Genomic DNA, 18072 nt, shown 5'->3' with positions numbered 1-18072 from the left:
TTAAAAACATTATAGTGAAAACCACGGCCATACAATCATTTTCTTTGTGACTATATATAGGAAAGTTAAGGAATATGGTTTTCAACTTATTACATAATATTAAATTAAATGTATTGGATAGTGTTGTTATATTCCTTACTAATGTTTCTGATATGTTACAGATGCAAAATATCTGTTCCTATTACGAAATACGCGGACGGGCAAATAGGCCACTCGATGCAATCCAGTGGTCACCACTGCCCATGCCCACTAATGTGCCTGTAGTGACACTGGCTCACTCACCCTTCTAACCGGAACACAAAAACACTATGCATTGCTGCTTGGCGGCTGAATATAAACTACTAAAAATATAACAAATAAACTAAACTACCCAGTCGCGCTCGCTCAGAGCCCTACCACCAAGTAAAATCGGCATGTTTACTTATTAGAATATAAAATAAAAAATAACGGCTAACGACAAAACAACTACTCATAAACCGTATGGGTACCTTATGAACAACAGTGATAACAACCAAATTCTGACTGATTTGGAATCAAACGCGACTGTCATGAGATTCATCGTAAAGCTTGCACATTTCTGTGAAGATAAAGCAAGAGAATCAATCAGTCAGGTCACGTGTGTGTAAGACAATGTGCAATTGACTCGGGACGTGAACCGTTCGTTCGCTAACAGCGGCTTTGTATGAGCCCCTGAAAATTATACTTATTGTAAAAAAGTAAATTTTATTGCTTGGATCAAATGTGGACATTCCTCTTTTTGTTATTGTCCACATTTGATCCAAGCAATAAATTTACTTATTTTATGTTGAATGACTGGGATTACTATTTCATAAGCTTTGTATTGGAATTAAATTAAATCGATGCTAAATATTATTCTGTTTGTAAATAAAACATTCAATCCATTCTAGATAAACTAAAGTTTGAATGTTTGGTTGTACGGGTCAAAATTATAAATTATAAGCTCATCCCATATAAAATGAGTTTAATGCCAAAAATTTAATTTAATGCAGAGAAAGATTACATCATGAAATAAGAAATAAGAAGCGTATTTACATAAGAATTATTTACATGAAGACCTCAATTATATACAAATAATGACTACGTCGAATGATGGCAAAAATGCTAGCAGGACTTACCCTTTAATCGCAATCCCGATCCTCTGAGCGAAAAATTAAATATGAAAAAACTTTGTAAAAATAGTAACGTTTCACGCGATTTTATTTGCTTTACTAACATGCCAGTTTCATACATTTTACATTGTTTATTTGATTCCTATTGATTGTTTCCTGCTCCGCTGTTTGAGTTAGTAGCGGGAAGTTATAGAACATACACAACCTTTTTTCAAATAAATATTAAAGCAAATACGTATAATATACGCAGGAATACACAAAATAGAAAAATAAACTAATTATTATTTTTGTAAAAATAATTTAACAAAAATATCGTCGCTTCAACTGAAATAACTCTTAAACTGTTCACAAATGTTGCTCTAATGAAACGTTTCTCTGTGGTACGTCATGGAATCTGTTCCGAATGTTAAGTGGGATTTTAACGTCTATCTCTATATCATATCATTTTACACGCATTTCGACACAGGCAGGCAACACAAAACGTCTTTGAGAATAACACCGTTTTCATAACATCCTACCCGACTATGTTAATAGTATATGACCCGGGTGCCCGACATGAATCCACAAATATGTACATACTTGCCGATAATTCAGGCCGTGTGTATAGGTACATACTATGACACTCTCGCACGATCACAATCTGACCTGTGACCTTAATACGAATTAAAATATTAGGTTTAATTGTTTTCTTGATGTGTTTTCATACAGTTTAAAATATATATATATGACAAGTCGAAATATACTTTATTCAAGTAGGCTTTTACAAACACTTTTGAATCATCATTTTAGAGTACCGTGTTAAAAGTATGCATCGGTTCGGAACGTAGATTTTACCAAGAAGAACCGGCAAGTAAATCAGTAATTACTCTATTCCAACGTATAAAATACAAAGTTATGTTAGTTACAAACAATTGTATATGTATATAATATATCCTGCCTGGTCAACAAGTTTTATTAGCTCCACCATTTTTTATCATATATATAATCTTGTGTTGAATAGTAGGACTTCTATTCATGTATTTTTTACAAATGATTTGAATTTATGAATCGGCATTAATTGAATACTAAAATGACGACTTGAGGGCGCTTTTATGAGACAACTTGAATAAAAAATATTTTGATTTCGATTTAGTTTTTCATCGGATAAAGTAAGATGTAAGCTAAAGCAACAATTTAATTGGTAATTGATGCAAAGTTCTATTAGAACAGCTGCGGATAGTATTCGATCAACTATATTCGCATTGTTTAGCGAGTATGCGGAGTTGAGTGCGTTCATTCTTTACCATATAGTATGTCGAACTGTAGAATATCCATTTAATTACAAAGATGCTTGCGAGCCAACTTCATTTTGCCAATATTGTAACGCCAATTAACTCGCATCGTTTAAAACATTTAAAGGTGTATTATGTGTGACAGAGTGGAATTTAAACAGCCTTCGAGCGACATAATCAAAAAATTTATACTTGAATGTATTATAGAACAAAGTGTCGTGTAGATGGGGCTTTGTAATGTTGTGATTATTTGTGTTACCAACAGCTCATCAGTTCAGAGAATGAGACAGTGTTATTACTGGTGAGAGGCATAATATTTAAGTTTCTGGGGTTAACAGATAATTGTATACACAGTCACAGACTCAAATATCGCACAAACTCGAAGCCACCAGCAATACACCAACGCCGCGCAACCCACAACTCACTATCATTTCTCTTCTTTTTCCTTTCACACTATTCGTTTCTCACGAAACAGCAACTAAATACAAGTGAACTATATTTCACAGAAACTATGTACATCCTGCGACCCGAGTCGCCCTCTTCTTTTGTTCTACATTATTCCAGACATTCCAGAACGGGCTCTCGCTTGGCAAAAGGCACTGAGACCCCCTCGCGTATACCAAAAGGAATATTTTCTCGAAAAAGTCAACTACTCATTTCTCGTAACAGAGGGCGAGGATTTGGAGATGGATGAGGAGGATTGAGGTATCATGTACCTCAAGAACAAGAGCAGAGTTCTTGGAAACGCTACCTAGCGCGAGAAGTATAAAAAAATACATGTATTATTTAAAAGAGTGAAAGACATTCCGACTTAAGTCATTGCGACTTATGCAATCCGATATTATTCCTGTCTCCCCTCAGTGATTACGCTACTCAGTATACCCGTATTATTTTTTCGCTGTGTCAGCGCTAACGTCTGCGATATTTTGTGACGCTTCCGACCATTGACACCCAAACTGACATCCACACTCTACCGACACCATTTGATTAAGTATGTTTATTCTATACTGCAGTGAACATGTATTTTAACAAAAGTTTAGTCACTATATTTACCTTCACCCCCGAGAGCGAAACGAAATATGAATTTCACTTGGTGGATCGATCTTGGTGCAAGCCCATCTAGTTAGATACCACCCGCTTATCACATATTTCACCACCAACCCGCCATAATTAGTGTTGTGTTTTCGATTGAAATATAATATCTGAGTTCTCAGGGTTGGTGGCATTCTGCTGGTTTAAAAAGTGATTTACTAATCCAGTGGAAATAGAAATCTCAGATGATCTACAAAAACACGTTTCTTAGAAATTGCTAAAGGAAAGGAAACAATTTCCTTATAAAATAGTTCTTAATCTATTCGGCTAAAGTTCTATTTTATAAGACTTCGACTTCAGAAAATATTATTCGATAGAAAATCTGAGAAATGTCTGAGTGTAGACGTGCTCCATTACTATCGCTCAGACCATTACCCTGGAGCATTTCTTATGCCGCTTGCTTCATTCGCCGTATAATTTCATAATAAATACCTTTTAACAATTCAAATTCAACAAAGTCACTCACTATTTATATCTAGTATATAAATAAAAATAAACAAGTATGTTTACGTAGTACCCCGTAAGGACTTTGTAAAAGAAAATGACCATGAAAGCTGATGAAGTGTGACACTTTTTACAATCATTTATTTAATGTATCTTTTATTGAACGGAGCTAAAACGATGCTCGCGCTGTTTAGTGATAAAAAATCAATTTAGTGTTTTTCTATTTTATTCACTTCAGTATAAACAGGAGGTTAATTGTTGTTCAACTGTCAAGAATATTTAAAAAGCTATACCAATATTATAAAGCCGATAGTCCCCAACACAAGGAAATAAAATTATTTTGACACATAAAAATGAAAAGAAAAACTTTGTGAGTATTATTGTCTTTTTTTTTGTAATAAAAAAACCTATTGTTTTACCTTTTAATACAATAAAATATCAATAAAATAAAAACATTTTTTTTTATTTTTCAGAATTTCCGATTGACATTATTTTATAGGTAATTGTAATTTTATACGACAATTTAATATATTTAAATAATAAACGTTATTATTTAAGTTAATTCAGTACAAATTGTCAAAAAGAAGTTTACCATTAGTAATGATTTTTTTTTTTCGTTTGCCGGACTGACTATTTAACTCAATATATTTGTCGGACAAGTCGATATTTACATTTGGAATTCTATTATCTATCATTGTTATTTTTTGTCCAACATGTATTTACGGGGAGACATAATGACGTCATTACGACATTTTACGACACTCCATACGCAGCATGATTTTTGTCGGTCAAGTGGACCATAACTTTTAAAATTATTTTATTTAAAAAAAATCAAAACATCAATTTGTATATAAAGAGAGTCATAGTGACGTCATATCGACAATTCCAGGAATCAAGCATTCAAAGACGCAGCAGCGCCGAAACTTTTCGCATCAGATAAAATTGTCGGACTCATCGCAAAAAATTCACTCACAAAGTTTTACATTTGTATGTATCAAAACAATTTTAGTACTAATCTCAGTATCTAGCAGTCTATTGCGAGTTACTATAAATTATATAACACACGGGGTCGCAGCGCTGACGTTTACGCGGAGCACCAGTCGACATAAATAACCGAAACGACGCTCGACGTTGATTATGCCGCTAACTGTACGCATTAATGCGGTAAAGCGACACTTGTATAATACATATAGTGTATTGTGATTCAAACGATAAATTCAAAAATATCTTCCTCATACAATATCCGGCTTTTGCCAAGATTTCTGTGATACTAATTAAAATCTCACGTCTCGTCGAATGAAAGAACTGACGGACTTGGAAAATCAAGAAATGATTTTTTTTTTGTAAGACGTTAAATATTAACGATTTAATTTCAGTCTCAGTGATCTATTGTGTAGTACAGAACCAATTTTATTACTTTCATAAAAAATAATTAATGTTCAGAAATCATTTTTTCCTCTGAAATTCTATTTCGTAACTACTTTACACGAGTTATTTATTTACGTTAATACAATACAGCGAAACGAAACTACATTTTTAGATTAAAATGGAAATTTCTATAATGTTAACATTGACACCAATACTTAAGTTTATAAAATAATTCATTCTCTAGGAGTCGTACCACTCTGTCATCAATTATCCTAACAGCACAGAACAGAACAGCAATAACATATAACTGTATTTGAGTTTAAAACGTACTGCAGGAAGAGACATACATTTAAATAAAGCAATATTGCACTTGCGCCTGATTCGGCGGATTTAACTGTGAAACGTGTGTCTGAATTATAAAACCTCTTCGGAAGATCCTATGAATATTTTATTAATCCCCGATATCGTAAACCCATTTCACCCAATTCAAATTACTTTTAAGCGCCCTCTCAACCTAATACTTGATTAACGAGCTCTAGAGCGATTTTATTTTAAAATGCCGAAAAGAATGCCATATCCTTTTTATTACAAATCAATTTTCCCACACTATTGCGCATGAATTAAGTTAAAACGCTATTTCTTAGAAGTAAACGAATAAAAGTTTTAATTAAATAAAAATATTATTATATATTGTATGATTATGAGAAAACATATAATAAAAATGGTCACAAGGCGCGTAACGTCAATATCATTGAATTGAACACGGTCTTAACAGAGACACACGACAAATATTTAGATAATATTTAGAAAACGATTACTTTCTAAATATTATCTAAAATTTATTTGGATGCTTATGTCGTTTAATAAAAAGTAACTTAAAAAGATGGAAATTCTATTATTCCACTCGTATCTTTTTATATATTTCGGATTATTTAGTGACCACATGGACTCACTTGATTAAATTGGACACCTATTTATGAAACTGTATTAAATATTGTGATACAAAACAGCCGATTTCATCAACAACCTGCATCATATCGATAGAGGCTTAGTCCACTTCGCGTATTATTCTTCAACAAATCGGTTCTATAGTCTCTGAGTTTTCTAAATCACCGCTTGGTCACTCACGTCCACCCGCTTCATTATTCCTCATCAAAATTAATAAAATGCTAATTCTAACGTTTTCTGCATATTAAAATTAAAATTACGATTTGCAATTTGGATCTGTACTTTGGCGCATATATTTAAGGATGATTCTAAAATGTACAAGTGAAGAAGAATTATATATGACGGCGCGTTGGTAATATTTTAATGGCGTTCGTGTTCTTTGAGATCAATTGTTAGTATCCGGTCTGTTAATAATTGTGACTTATGTGACGACAAAATGTTTATTTGTAATCGAATGTTATGCGCGGGTAGTCTCGAATAGGGTAGTGTATCCTCAAACTGGTCATTCAACTTGTGACCGCCGCACGAAGCAGACACTTTCTAACCTATTGGCTCACAATCCAATCTACCTAACTATATTATATTTTGTTTATTTGTACTAAGAAATTACACAACAGTGTACAGAACAATTACAACGTGTCTTATTTCTAATATTCCGCCATTATCACGCCCACCGCGGAAGATAACAGCCAAGAAAATTTTAAAGGCCCTTCTGATGATCCCACGTATATAAAAGGAAGACTACCAAAGACACGGACTTCACAATACCGATGAGTTGAGATTTTATAATATTAACATATACATAACATTTAAAAATATATTAATTGTGATGCATCCCTGTTTTCCATAATAAAAGTCGATCCAAGAATAGTCATGCGTTTATCCTGTTCGAGTGTATAGAAATAATACATAATGTTGTCTTAGATTTTCGCGATTATTACACATTGAAATAAAACTAGTTTTTAACGGATTTAATCGCGTATATTAATTATTTTAACATCCCGACGTTTCGAGCACTTTGCAGTGTTCGTGGTCACGGGTAGACTAAGGTGACATTTGTCTGTTTGAATTAAAAAGAAATATTATTTACAACTACCGCCAACGATTTCTTAATTGGTATCTTGAATAGCGTTCCGGTTGCACGCAGAAGGCACTAACTGTATCTTTAGGTCTTGCAGTCTGTTGGATTTGGGATTTTAAATTTTTAATAAGTGGATCCCAAGTGTTAGAAAGTCTCCAACCATCTTCTCTATTGAAGTTCGGATGTTTTTGAATTTCAATAGCCTCGCGTATCATTCTAGGAATGAATCTGTGTTCTCCAGCGAGGATCTGTGGTTTATCATTCGCCTATTTTTGACATCTCCTATAAGGTCAAGGAACATATAGGAGATGTCAAAAATAGGCGTTCTTCAAAGTCTGCAGTCTGTGAACATGCTCTGGATAAACCTAACCATTTTATTCGATTTGATAAACCACAGATCCTCGCTAGAGAACACAGATTCATTCCTAGAATGATACGCGAGGCTATTGAAATTCAAAAACATCCGAACTTCAATAGAGAAGATGGTTGGAGACTTTCTAACACTTGGGATCCACTTATTAAAAATTTAAAATCCCAAATCCAACAGACTGCAAGACCTAAAGATACAGTTAGTGCCTTCTGCGTGCAACCGGAACGCTATTCAAGATACCAATTAAGAAATCGTTGGCGGTAGTTGTAAATAATATTTCTTTTTAATTCAAACAGACAAATGTCACCTTAGTCTACCCGTGACCACGAACACTGCAAAGTGCTCGAAACGTCGGGATGTTAAAATAATTAATATACGCGATTAAATCCGTTAAAAACTAGTTTTATTTCAATAGAAATAATACAGTTATTGACGTCCGACCCGGCTTAAAGGCTATCTGAGTTAATCAAATTGAGGCAATTAAACCGACGGCTACCTGCTAGTTTTACGCATCGTAATGGAGTGTTGCAATTTTTATTTAAAATAATATATTTTCAACGTTGAACAATAAGGACTTTTAAAAGGTCGAAACGTGAAAATGAAATACCCTCAATAATTTCTTTGTGATGTCGTGAGTGTACGTTATATCATTCTATTGACGCTTCAAATAACGGAGCCTCATACACAGAGATTTGACAATTTAATACGATAGAAACCTTATCAAGTAAAACAAAATGTAAATGCTTTTTTATATGAAATAGATAGACATATTGAGATCTCTTTGAACTGTAATTTGAACGTCGTTTTCAAAAAGAACACATAATTATATTTTCGTAGAGCGCGCCGTGGAAGGGAGCAGAGAGATCGCTCGACATCAAGTTTTGATTGATCACATCCATGTATACCAGAATTTATATAGAAAATATCGTTATCCTTCGTACTCCTCCAACACTCCGTAACGACTACTTAGTTGTTTTTGTACTATTCAATCATTATGGCAATCAGCGCTATTATCTAAAAGGTTTGCTTCAGGGACATTTGCACTAAAAATCAATCTTAAAATATTCCTCCCATCGTTCCCAACGAAGTTTCCCTCTTAAAACGTTTTATTATAACAGTGTTTGGCAAAGTGAATAACTTAATGCTCCTTATCATTCCCTGATATGATGTTTTACATTTTAAAGAAATAATAATTTGCAGCGCTCATTCTAATTAGTCAGTTGGGTTGATGTTTATTTTATACGTTAAAATTATGGTTGTCTATTTTTAATGACCTGATGGTAAGTGGTTGCCACCGCCCGTAGGTACTGACGCTGAAAAAATATTAAACATGCTGTCTGTCAATCTGCCGCCAATCTCTTGCCTGCAGCTCAGCACACTACAACACTAAGTATTTTTATTTCGTCATAGAATATTTTATAGAGTGATACTTACACACATTTTAAAAATTTAAATATTTTTTTAAATCTGCGACGCGTTACATTTTATATATAATAAATAAATATATATTATAGTAGTATAATAAATATATATTCAGCACTACAACATTTAATGGTTAATTGTAGAACTTGTTACTTTATAATTTTGCACTAAGTGAGATTTAGACGTGCCGTTTTCGGAAGGTCCCCAACATCGGAAAAACTAAGACTGTTATGGAAACTGCCTCCGTTTATCTAATACTCCTCATATGTTCCACAATTATATACTTAACTGTCTTCTCAAGACTAAATAATCTACATTTTCTATAATACTTTGCAAACTATAGGATGTATAAAACTTCAGGATCTGTATAATACGATTTAAAGAAACAAAAAAATGTCTTAGCAATTTATTCAAAAGGCCGCGGCCGAGATGAACTAGTATTTTCTATCATTATTTAAAGACGACGAATGTGCGACATGTCACGCTTTTCACGTAGAATTGTATAAGAACCGAATAAAGAAAACACAAAGCATGTAAAGGTTGATATCGTCAAAGTATACCTGTATAAAAACAACTCGGTCACTCGACCTCGTCAGATCTTGGAGGACCAAGTGTTTTTGCCAATAATAATATTAGAGTTATTTATTATATATTAATTTTATGAAACATTTTCCTAAACATTAATTATGTACGAGAACCGGCTTGGACGTTGTAAAAATATTCTCCTCTACGAATTTAATGGTGTCGTAAATTTTATTGCATCAATGCTATAACTATAACATAACATAACACGTTTAACGACGCGAGTGACGTGACACGTCCACAAGTTTCTTGTAATACACCCCGATTTCATGCGTATACTAAATTGATTGAAAAACTAATTATGAAAAACATAATATGATTAATTTCGAATAAAACTTATATGTAATACATGTTAAATTTCATTGTTAAATAAGAGGATATCCTTTGTAAATTTAGTTATCCTATTAAAAAAAAACTTTTAATTAGATAATGTCTTACATACAGCAAAACAATTTAATGAGATGTTATATCCCTTGTGCCTGTAGTTACACCGGCTCACTCGCCGTTATAACCGGAAGACAATAATATTAAGTAGTGCTGTTTGACGGTAGAATATGTAATGAGTGGATGGTACCTAGCCAGACGCTTGCACAAAGGTCTACCGTCGCGTAAAATAACATATGAATCTAGATTATAGATAGAACTCCTCTTTACTAAAACATGTATATTATAGTAGAATATTTAGATTTATTGTAGTAATTTTATTTACTTGGAATTGATAGCCTCGGACCGTCCTGTCCGTGTGTTACAAATCGTACATATGCTATTTACTGTGTCGGCTCTGTGTATCAAATTTAAATCGATACCTTTGTTTCTTAGTCGTCATTCTGTTTTGTGTTAGAGATAAAGGCTAACTAGTATTTATTTTGGTGTGTTCTTTTAATAATTGCTGAAATAATGTTAACTAAGGAGAAGACTAACTAGTAGGATTAAAATGTGTGGATTTGAGTGGATCCCTGAATGGTCCGGATTGGACCTGCTAGAGGGCGCTGCGTTCGAAAGGTAATTAAAATTCTTATTTCGCCCGAACGAAGTCGGTACAGCTACCCGTCCTAAATTAATATATTTTAAATTACTTTTCTTAATACTAAACAGAGATTCTTCAAGGAAATATTAATTTAATATTTATGTAATGTCAGCAAGTAAACAGATAATTAAAATTAAAATAAAGGCGCTATTAAACCTTGCAGTCAACACATATATGCACGATACGAAAGACAAACTCGTATCCTTGAACAACTTTATAAGTGGCGCATTAAGCTGATCCGTTAATTGCGTTATCTCGAAGTGCGCGCCGAGATAAGCCCAACACGAACTTGGACGTTGCAAGTTTCATTGATAAAACTTAAGGGCACACTGTAGAAAGCGGCCAGTCTAGTGACAGGAAATATTCGTGCTCGCGACTTCGTTTTATTAATAGACAAGTAAAATACATATGTGTGCCTTTACAACAGTATCCCAGAAAACGTACAAACGAATAAAAGTATGAATTCATAGATCTTTGTTTAAACTTAAGACCGTATCCTGAGCACTGGGCCATCTTCACTCAGACATACTGGGCATATTTGATACAAACAATAATATAATTGTATGAACATCATAACGTGAAACATACTAATAATCCATATCACATTGTTTATCAAATAAAAATTCGTATCCAATATATTTATTTCCATTTCGATACTAATAATTTATTCCGTAGAGTACACGATGTCGCTAGTCACACACGCACGTCGACATATTGACTATTGGTAAAAAAGAGCACCTATTGAGTTTGTTGCCGGTTTTTCAATGATTCATTTGCGATACGAGAAATTATATATTTTATAAAATATATTAGAAAAAAATAAAATATATAAGGTTTTGAGAGTGGATGCAGATGGATATAGAGGTAGGGGACGACCCAAGAAACAATGGATGGATTGTGTGAAAGACGATACGGTTAGAAAGAATGTTACTTATGAGATGAAGTCCGACAGAGAAGTATGAAAGAAGAAGACATGCTGCCCACGTAAAATTGGGATATGGACGGGAGGAGGATGATATAAGAAAAAATATCTTGCATCTAACATGTGTTTAAATATTTTCAATACATGGTTAGGAGTTGATTCCGGAGCCTGTGTCAGTGTAAATAAGGAAGGGATGCGCCACGAAACTCGGAAACTTCAAAGTTAGTTTTAGATATAATAACAAGACGGAACACGTGTAGAATTCTTAATGAAAGAAGTATCAACATAATTAAGTTTTTGAAAGAAAAACTTATGAGGTATTTAAGTAGTTGGTCGTCACGAGTTCACTCCTCGGTTTAGTTAAGAGTTTCTTTATTAATGCGCGATTTCGTCGGTCACAGAACAATAAGGGCATCGCGGGGTCAGTCGGAGTCGGGCCGTGACGTCAACACATACATTATTAACTCGGAAACAAATTTAACGATTCATATTTAAAAAAAATAGTTTACGATAGCCGACGAATAAGACCACGTATTTTTCACTTCTTGGAAATTCAGCAGCGTTCGGATTCAACACAATTCTACATAAAAAGCTATTTACAATTTTATCGTTAGTATTGTCTTATTAAAGACAAACGAAACGACGAATCTTTTTGTTTATAAACAATGTCAATAAAGTTTTTACTTTAATGATTAATTATCAAGACGTAAAAAGTTTCTAAGTCCGCCTTTCGTTTTATGATTTGAGGGTCTGCCAGTGTCATTGGTTGGTACATTTTGCGATGTCCTCACGATTGAAAATTAATGATTTTATATATACGATGATATTATCTCGATAATATCATCGTATATATAAAATTCGAGAATAGTGAATTGACTACAAAGTATTTGCCAAATAACTGCAACTCCTCGTCTACAATACCTCCTCACTATTCCTTGAGATTAGAAATTCATATTCGACGCACGCACATCAAATATACGAAGAGTGCATCTGAGTTATTAATAATACTGTGACACAATACATATTGAAACATATCCCAGAACACTCTCGTTTCAAATCATCAAGCAAAATAAATACAATTCGTCGCTTACAAAACTCTGTCGCCGCATTTAATTATTAGCTGCTCAGTGGTTCTGAACCCATGACCTTCAGTTCAAAACCACGTGCTCTCTCCACAGCGCGGTCGCGGCGCTTTATTTTCTGAACTGTTGCCAAAACATGACGCTACATATAATCGAACTAAACGACGCGACGCATATAAGACGAATTCTGCGAAGTCAACTGTGACAAACAAATCAATAGAAAAGATTCTTTAATAGTTTTTCTTGACAGTTCGATTGAAATATGAAAACCTGCCAAAATTATACGAATGGGTATTTCATCATACCAATAACATTCGATGGTTTCACCGGAATATACATCTAAATACATCTATTCATATTTCCGAGCGCACGTTTTTTGTAAAAGTAGTGACGGCACAAAGTGGCAAAACTATATGCATATATGTGGCTTTGACTTCTGCCTAACAAAGTTTGGCAAACGGGAAAAGGCTTTAGGCAGTAACTTGGAGGTTATTCTGCCATGTTTCTTCAGTGTGAGTGGGCAGATACACGTGTATCCAAACGTGGGACGAAATTTTATCCGATACGAGCATTTTTCGTTACGATGCTTTCTTTTTGCAGTAAGCAAAGCACGAGATAACATGTAAACACATAAGCCCCGGTTAAGATGCGACCCCTTCTGCTGCACCACACTTCTGTGTCCTGTATATTTTAATAATTAATTATCAACACAGTTTTCGCCTCATGTAATACTGTTAAATATATGACCTCTCCTCTATCAAATAAACTTATACACTGTGTACACTGTATCCACAATTTTTCAGCTTCATATCAATATAGACTGACCACCCGGCTGCTGGTCATCGTCCCTTTGATTTCTCTTCGACTTTGGTGGAGCCTTAGATGACATTCTATTATCTCTGACCACAAGCCGTGCGTATTTAAATTTCATTAAATCTAACGGATTTAAGCCGATGTTAAATCTAAAACTATAAATCGGTAAGACCAGTTCTAAACCTTGACCCACGCCTTCAATTACAATTCGTGCTCAACATACAATTGAGTTAAATGTTGGGATTTTATATCAAAATAAACATTTGTACTAACTTTTACAACACGCTTACTATTGAGTTCAAAATTATAATCAAAATGTGTTGCGGGAACAAAATTTAAAACGACACATCGTTCTGAAATGTAGACAACATTTCATTTATTTTAAAGAACTCGGGGTTTTTAATCACAACGCGTTTTAGTTTTAACTATTTATTATGACAGCGAAAAACGCCAGAACTAACATAAAGACGCAAACCATAGACTAAACAAAAAATAAACTAAGCAAATACACAGATTTTCGATCGAAAGAAAATTTCCCATAAAGCTAAACTTACCTAGTTCTCGGCTCCGGTATTCTGAAACTATTCAACGACAGCGACGGGAATAGGACACTCGATTAACCTTTTAAAAACACTTACCGTCCGTCTGTTTTAATTATAATAATATCGAGATCTCTTCAGTTAATATGGTTTCAGTAAAAATATAAACAAAACGTTATTACTTGAAAATAAGGTATAGTAATTGTGTACATTAAATATACGTTATTTAACTATTGCAAGCTTTGCTTACAAGCACTATGAAATCGTCTCTTTTCAAGATTAAATTTTAATTTATCATGATTTATCATTACCGGTTTGGAATTGAACCAAGAGACTCGGTACACTATCTATTAATTTGTACCAATTAAACAACAAAAAATTCAATATAAGGAATATATTGTCTTGGCGGACAGTCAATTGATTATATCATATAGCTCGTGTATAACAAGTGCACAACAAATTGGTTTTTCATGACATTCTAAGGAGTTCAGGGCCAGTTTGAGCCTCCACGTAACCTACTCATCAATCGAGCAGGCATCACGTCGAATCTGATGTGGAGTTCTTAAAGAAAACCGGTGGTAATACATAAGTTCGGTGTACTTTTATGTTGATAAAATCGACTGTTGAGTCGAAAACGTCATTTTAAAACAAATTTCAACTTGAACGTGATGCAACAAATGAAAACGCAATCCAACAATTACTCTTTATTGTAAACGCGGCGTTAGTTTATGTTCCAACTAAATCGGTGATCCAGGTGCTATTAAGCTTCGAGAACAAACGCTATTAACACACACGTGCATTGTTTATGCCAGCTGCTGACAGACTCGCGGCCAGCTCCGCGGGAAATTATATGCTTCAGACAAATATTCCCTCCTCATCAGTTACCGTCTCGACCGCGGTGATTGATGACCGGTGATGAAATTGTGATGGAACGTTTGTTTGCAAAACGTTATTACACAATTAGTAAGCTCGTAGTGACAGCACTCCTGGGAACAAGCCGATTGCCTTCTGGCTAGCTCTTTCGTGTTTTGAAAAATGAAAACAAGTTCAAATAATATGACATTAACAAATATTTTAACAAAATAATCCGACTTCAAATAAAATACCAAATTTACCAATTCAAAAACAAATTAATATGCACTAAAAAGTAAAAAAACAATTGCGTATTCTTCTACAACTTAATAATCAACTTAATTGTTCTACACATCAATATGTAGGTACGATCTATGAGTTCACCATGCGAGAAGATAGGTAGGTACCTACCACCACTTTATAACCCACTTTAAATCTAACTCAACACAAACCTATGAATAAACAATGATCAAAATACATTTTAGAGTTCTCCGAAGTAAAATGATATGAAAAATATTAGAATACTTTAAAGTCGATTTACCATAATATAATGTAGTTACAATTATTGTAAGTTTTGGAGTCGGTGTCAGTCAATGAAACCGGACCGGTTCCGCCGCGGGGCCAACAGTTTAGGTGCTTTCCGAGGCATTTAGAAGTAAACAATGTTTATAAACATTTCCTTATCCTAAATTCCCTGTCCTTTAGTCCCGTTGAACTATATGTATAATCTTATAGAGCTAGTCGCTAGACCACGAGGCGGTAGAAATCGTTGATATTACTGTGGATGTGTCTATTGACTGTAATTGAATAACACTGTCATTTCTAAGAATCGTATTATTCAATATAAGCATAGAACAAATGTTGACGTTGAATTTAAAAGCCAATGGAATTAATCGGGACGTATCGCTCACCGGCGCGGAGCACTGATACTTAATGTCTCAAGTTCTGAGATTGATATGTCTATCTGAAACACATCATCATTTACAAAAACATATCACATAACTGAGCGCCGAGATGCCCCAGTCGATCGAACTCGCGGATTTAACTTGTACTAGTGAGGAAACCTGTATAAAACTGGATTAGCGTTTATGTGCTCCCAAACCATCATCTTCAGAGAAGATGTCTTTCCCATCTGTGGTGGAAAATTTACAGGTCGTTGCTAAATTGCCGAATGTTCCGGTGTCACGTTCGTTAATTATCTATAAACTATAATATATAACCACTCGTACAACGTCCTAAGTCAACAAGAGTGCGATTCAAATAATCACGAAACCGACGCGTCCGTATCGCCGCGTGATAACGATAAAAACGTAAATTAAACCGAAATAGTTGACATTAGCAGCACGTCGTCGCTGTGAACTTAAAATTGGAACTTTACAGAATTTCTGTGTTTAATTACCGGCGATAATGTAAACCTTCTTTAGCAGAAGATAACATAGTAAGCGACGTCACTACAAATGAAATATTTTGAATTATATTTAAACTAGAATCGTATAATTTATTGTTATCCAAAATAGCTCGAGCTGCCCGACTTTGTTCAGAGAATACTTCCCGTTCGGTTCAATTTAAATTTAAAGAAATAGTACAACCCTGATATTCAAGGCTAAAATATAAATTACCTTTTTATGAAAAGTTTTTTTTTTTTATTTATTGTAATTGGATCACATATAAACATCTCTTTATCAATTATAATAAACAAAATATGATAATGAACATAACTCACCTGTGTAACAAATGTCGGTGGTGTACCAAGGGAATTAAGTTCCGTCACAACCAAACACCGCGCACAGTACCCACACACTCGAGAGCGACGCGGCGATGCGTTTTATACTGTATTTGGTAAGAATACATTACTAAAACTAAATGACCATTTTTATAGTTTTCCTACGATACCAACTGTGACCTGGTACTGGGCTGATATATTTTCACGATATCCGAATTATATATTTTTATTTTGCCTTGAGTTTATTTATTTTCTAAATTTATTTATAGCTATTGCTCTATGTTACTAACATGAATAAGGTGTCGAAGCGAGAAAACAGTATTCGGGCAGTTTTGTGAGCACTGATAAACTTATGACAAATACGCAAAAACCCTCTTATCGGGGAATACTAAAACTCTACATCCTACCGTCGTTCTCTTTATCATGCTAACTAATGCACTAATTTAGGGAAATACCCTAAATAAATATTAAGAAAAAATATTTTAATATTCAGAGTAATCGACGACTCCATCGACCGTGCGCTTATTACACGCCGACTAATCTTAACTTGCTCCGATGTGTGACTTGTTGTACTGAGCTACTCGTTGTATTTTCATGCTTATGCATTAGATTAAATTAATTCCCATCTCAAAAATAATAACAATTCAAACGGCGGGACACCGTGACACCGTGACAAGGCGTAGCTGTCACCGTAGCGTCACAAGTTACGCGCGGCGTCGCACGCAGCAGTAGCCAGTAGCGCGCTGAGCGAGCGACCGTTCGCATCCGCGCGCAACGTAGCTTGCACTAGCACGCGACTACGCGGGAAAACTCCAGCGAACTAACTTTGTGTATAACTAATTGTTGAATGTGACAACAAAAAAAATACTTACGTTCTTGAATTTCAAGTTGTGAAAGTGCCAGAGGATGCCAGGAAATTTGAACATATAAAATATGTTCAATGATAATAATTTAAGTGTAATGATATAATTATTAATCTACCGTTACGTGTTGTGACTTTTAGTGAGTAGTTAATCGATCTCGTATTGTTATTGACTCATCTATTGTATAAACACGTAAGTAATAATAATATTATTTACATAAATTATTAAATTAAGTTAAACAATGTTATAGTTGGGTGCTTCGCTGTCATTAGGTATTAAATATATCTTAAACGTAAGCGTTTAAATACTACCAATGTATGAGCAAATCTTCAATAATCAACAGTCATCGTGGATATTTTATCGATAGAGTTGTCCAAATGTTAAAACAATCAACCTACGGCTTCATAAGATCGGCAGGATTTGTCGTATTGATGAGGTTTTCAATATTTCCAATTTTCTTTATAATATGTCTGCCGTGCCCTTTGCTTTTTACTACTTTTAAAGGACTTTAGAAATCATTTACAACTTATCATATCATCAAAA

At 34.2% G+C, this 18072-nt stretch overlaps 2 protein-coding genes across 2 annotated transcripts in view; one reads left to right on the top strand and one right to left on the bottom strand.

The window, feature by feature from the left end:
- LOC125069701 (chymotrypsin BII-like) overlaps nucleotides 1-18072 on the bottom strand; it is a 139194-nt gene that overhangs the window by 46035 nt on the left and 75087 nt on the right. The window lies entirely within an intron of this gene.
- The window catches only part of LOC125073408 (FMRFamide receptor-like), a 77898-nt gene continuing 77213 nt past the window's right edge, over nucleotides 17388-18072 (top strand). Inside the window, exon 1 of the mRNA XM_047684229.1 lies at nucleotides 17388-17721. The gene's annotated coding sequence lies outside the window, so the exon portion shown is untranslated. The remainder of the gene's footprint in view (nucleotides 17722-18072) is intronic.

The sequence above is a fragment of the Vanessa atalanta genome, chromosome 2 (assembly GCF_905147765.1).
Source record: "Vanessa atalanta chromosome 2, ilVanAtal1.2, whole genome shotgun sequence".
Lineage (NCBI taxonomy): Eukaryota > Metazoa > Arthropoda > Insecta > Lepidoptera > Nymphalidae > Vanessa > Vanessa atalanta.
The sequence above is the reverse complement of the archived record's forward strand: the minus strand, read 5'-3'. Positions and strand labels throughout refer to the sequence as shown.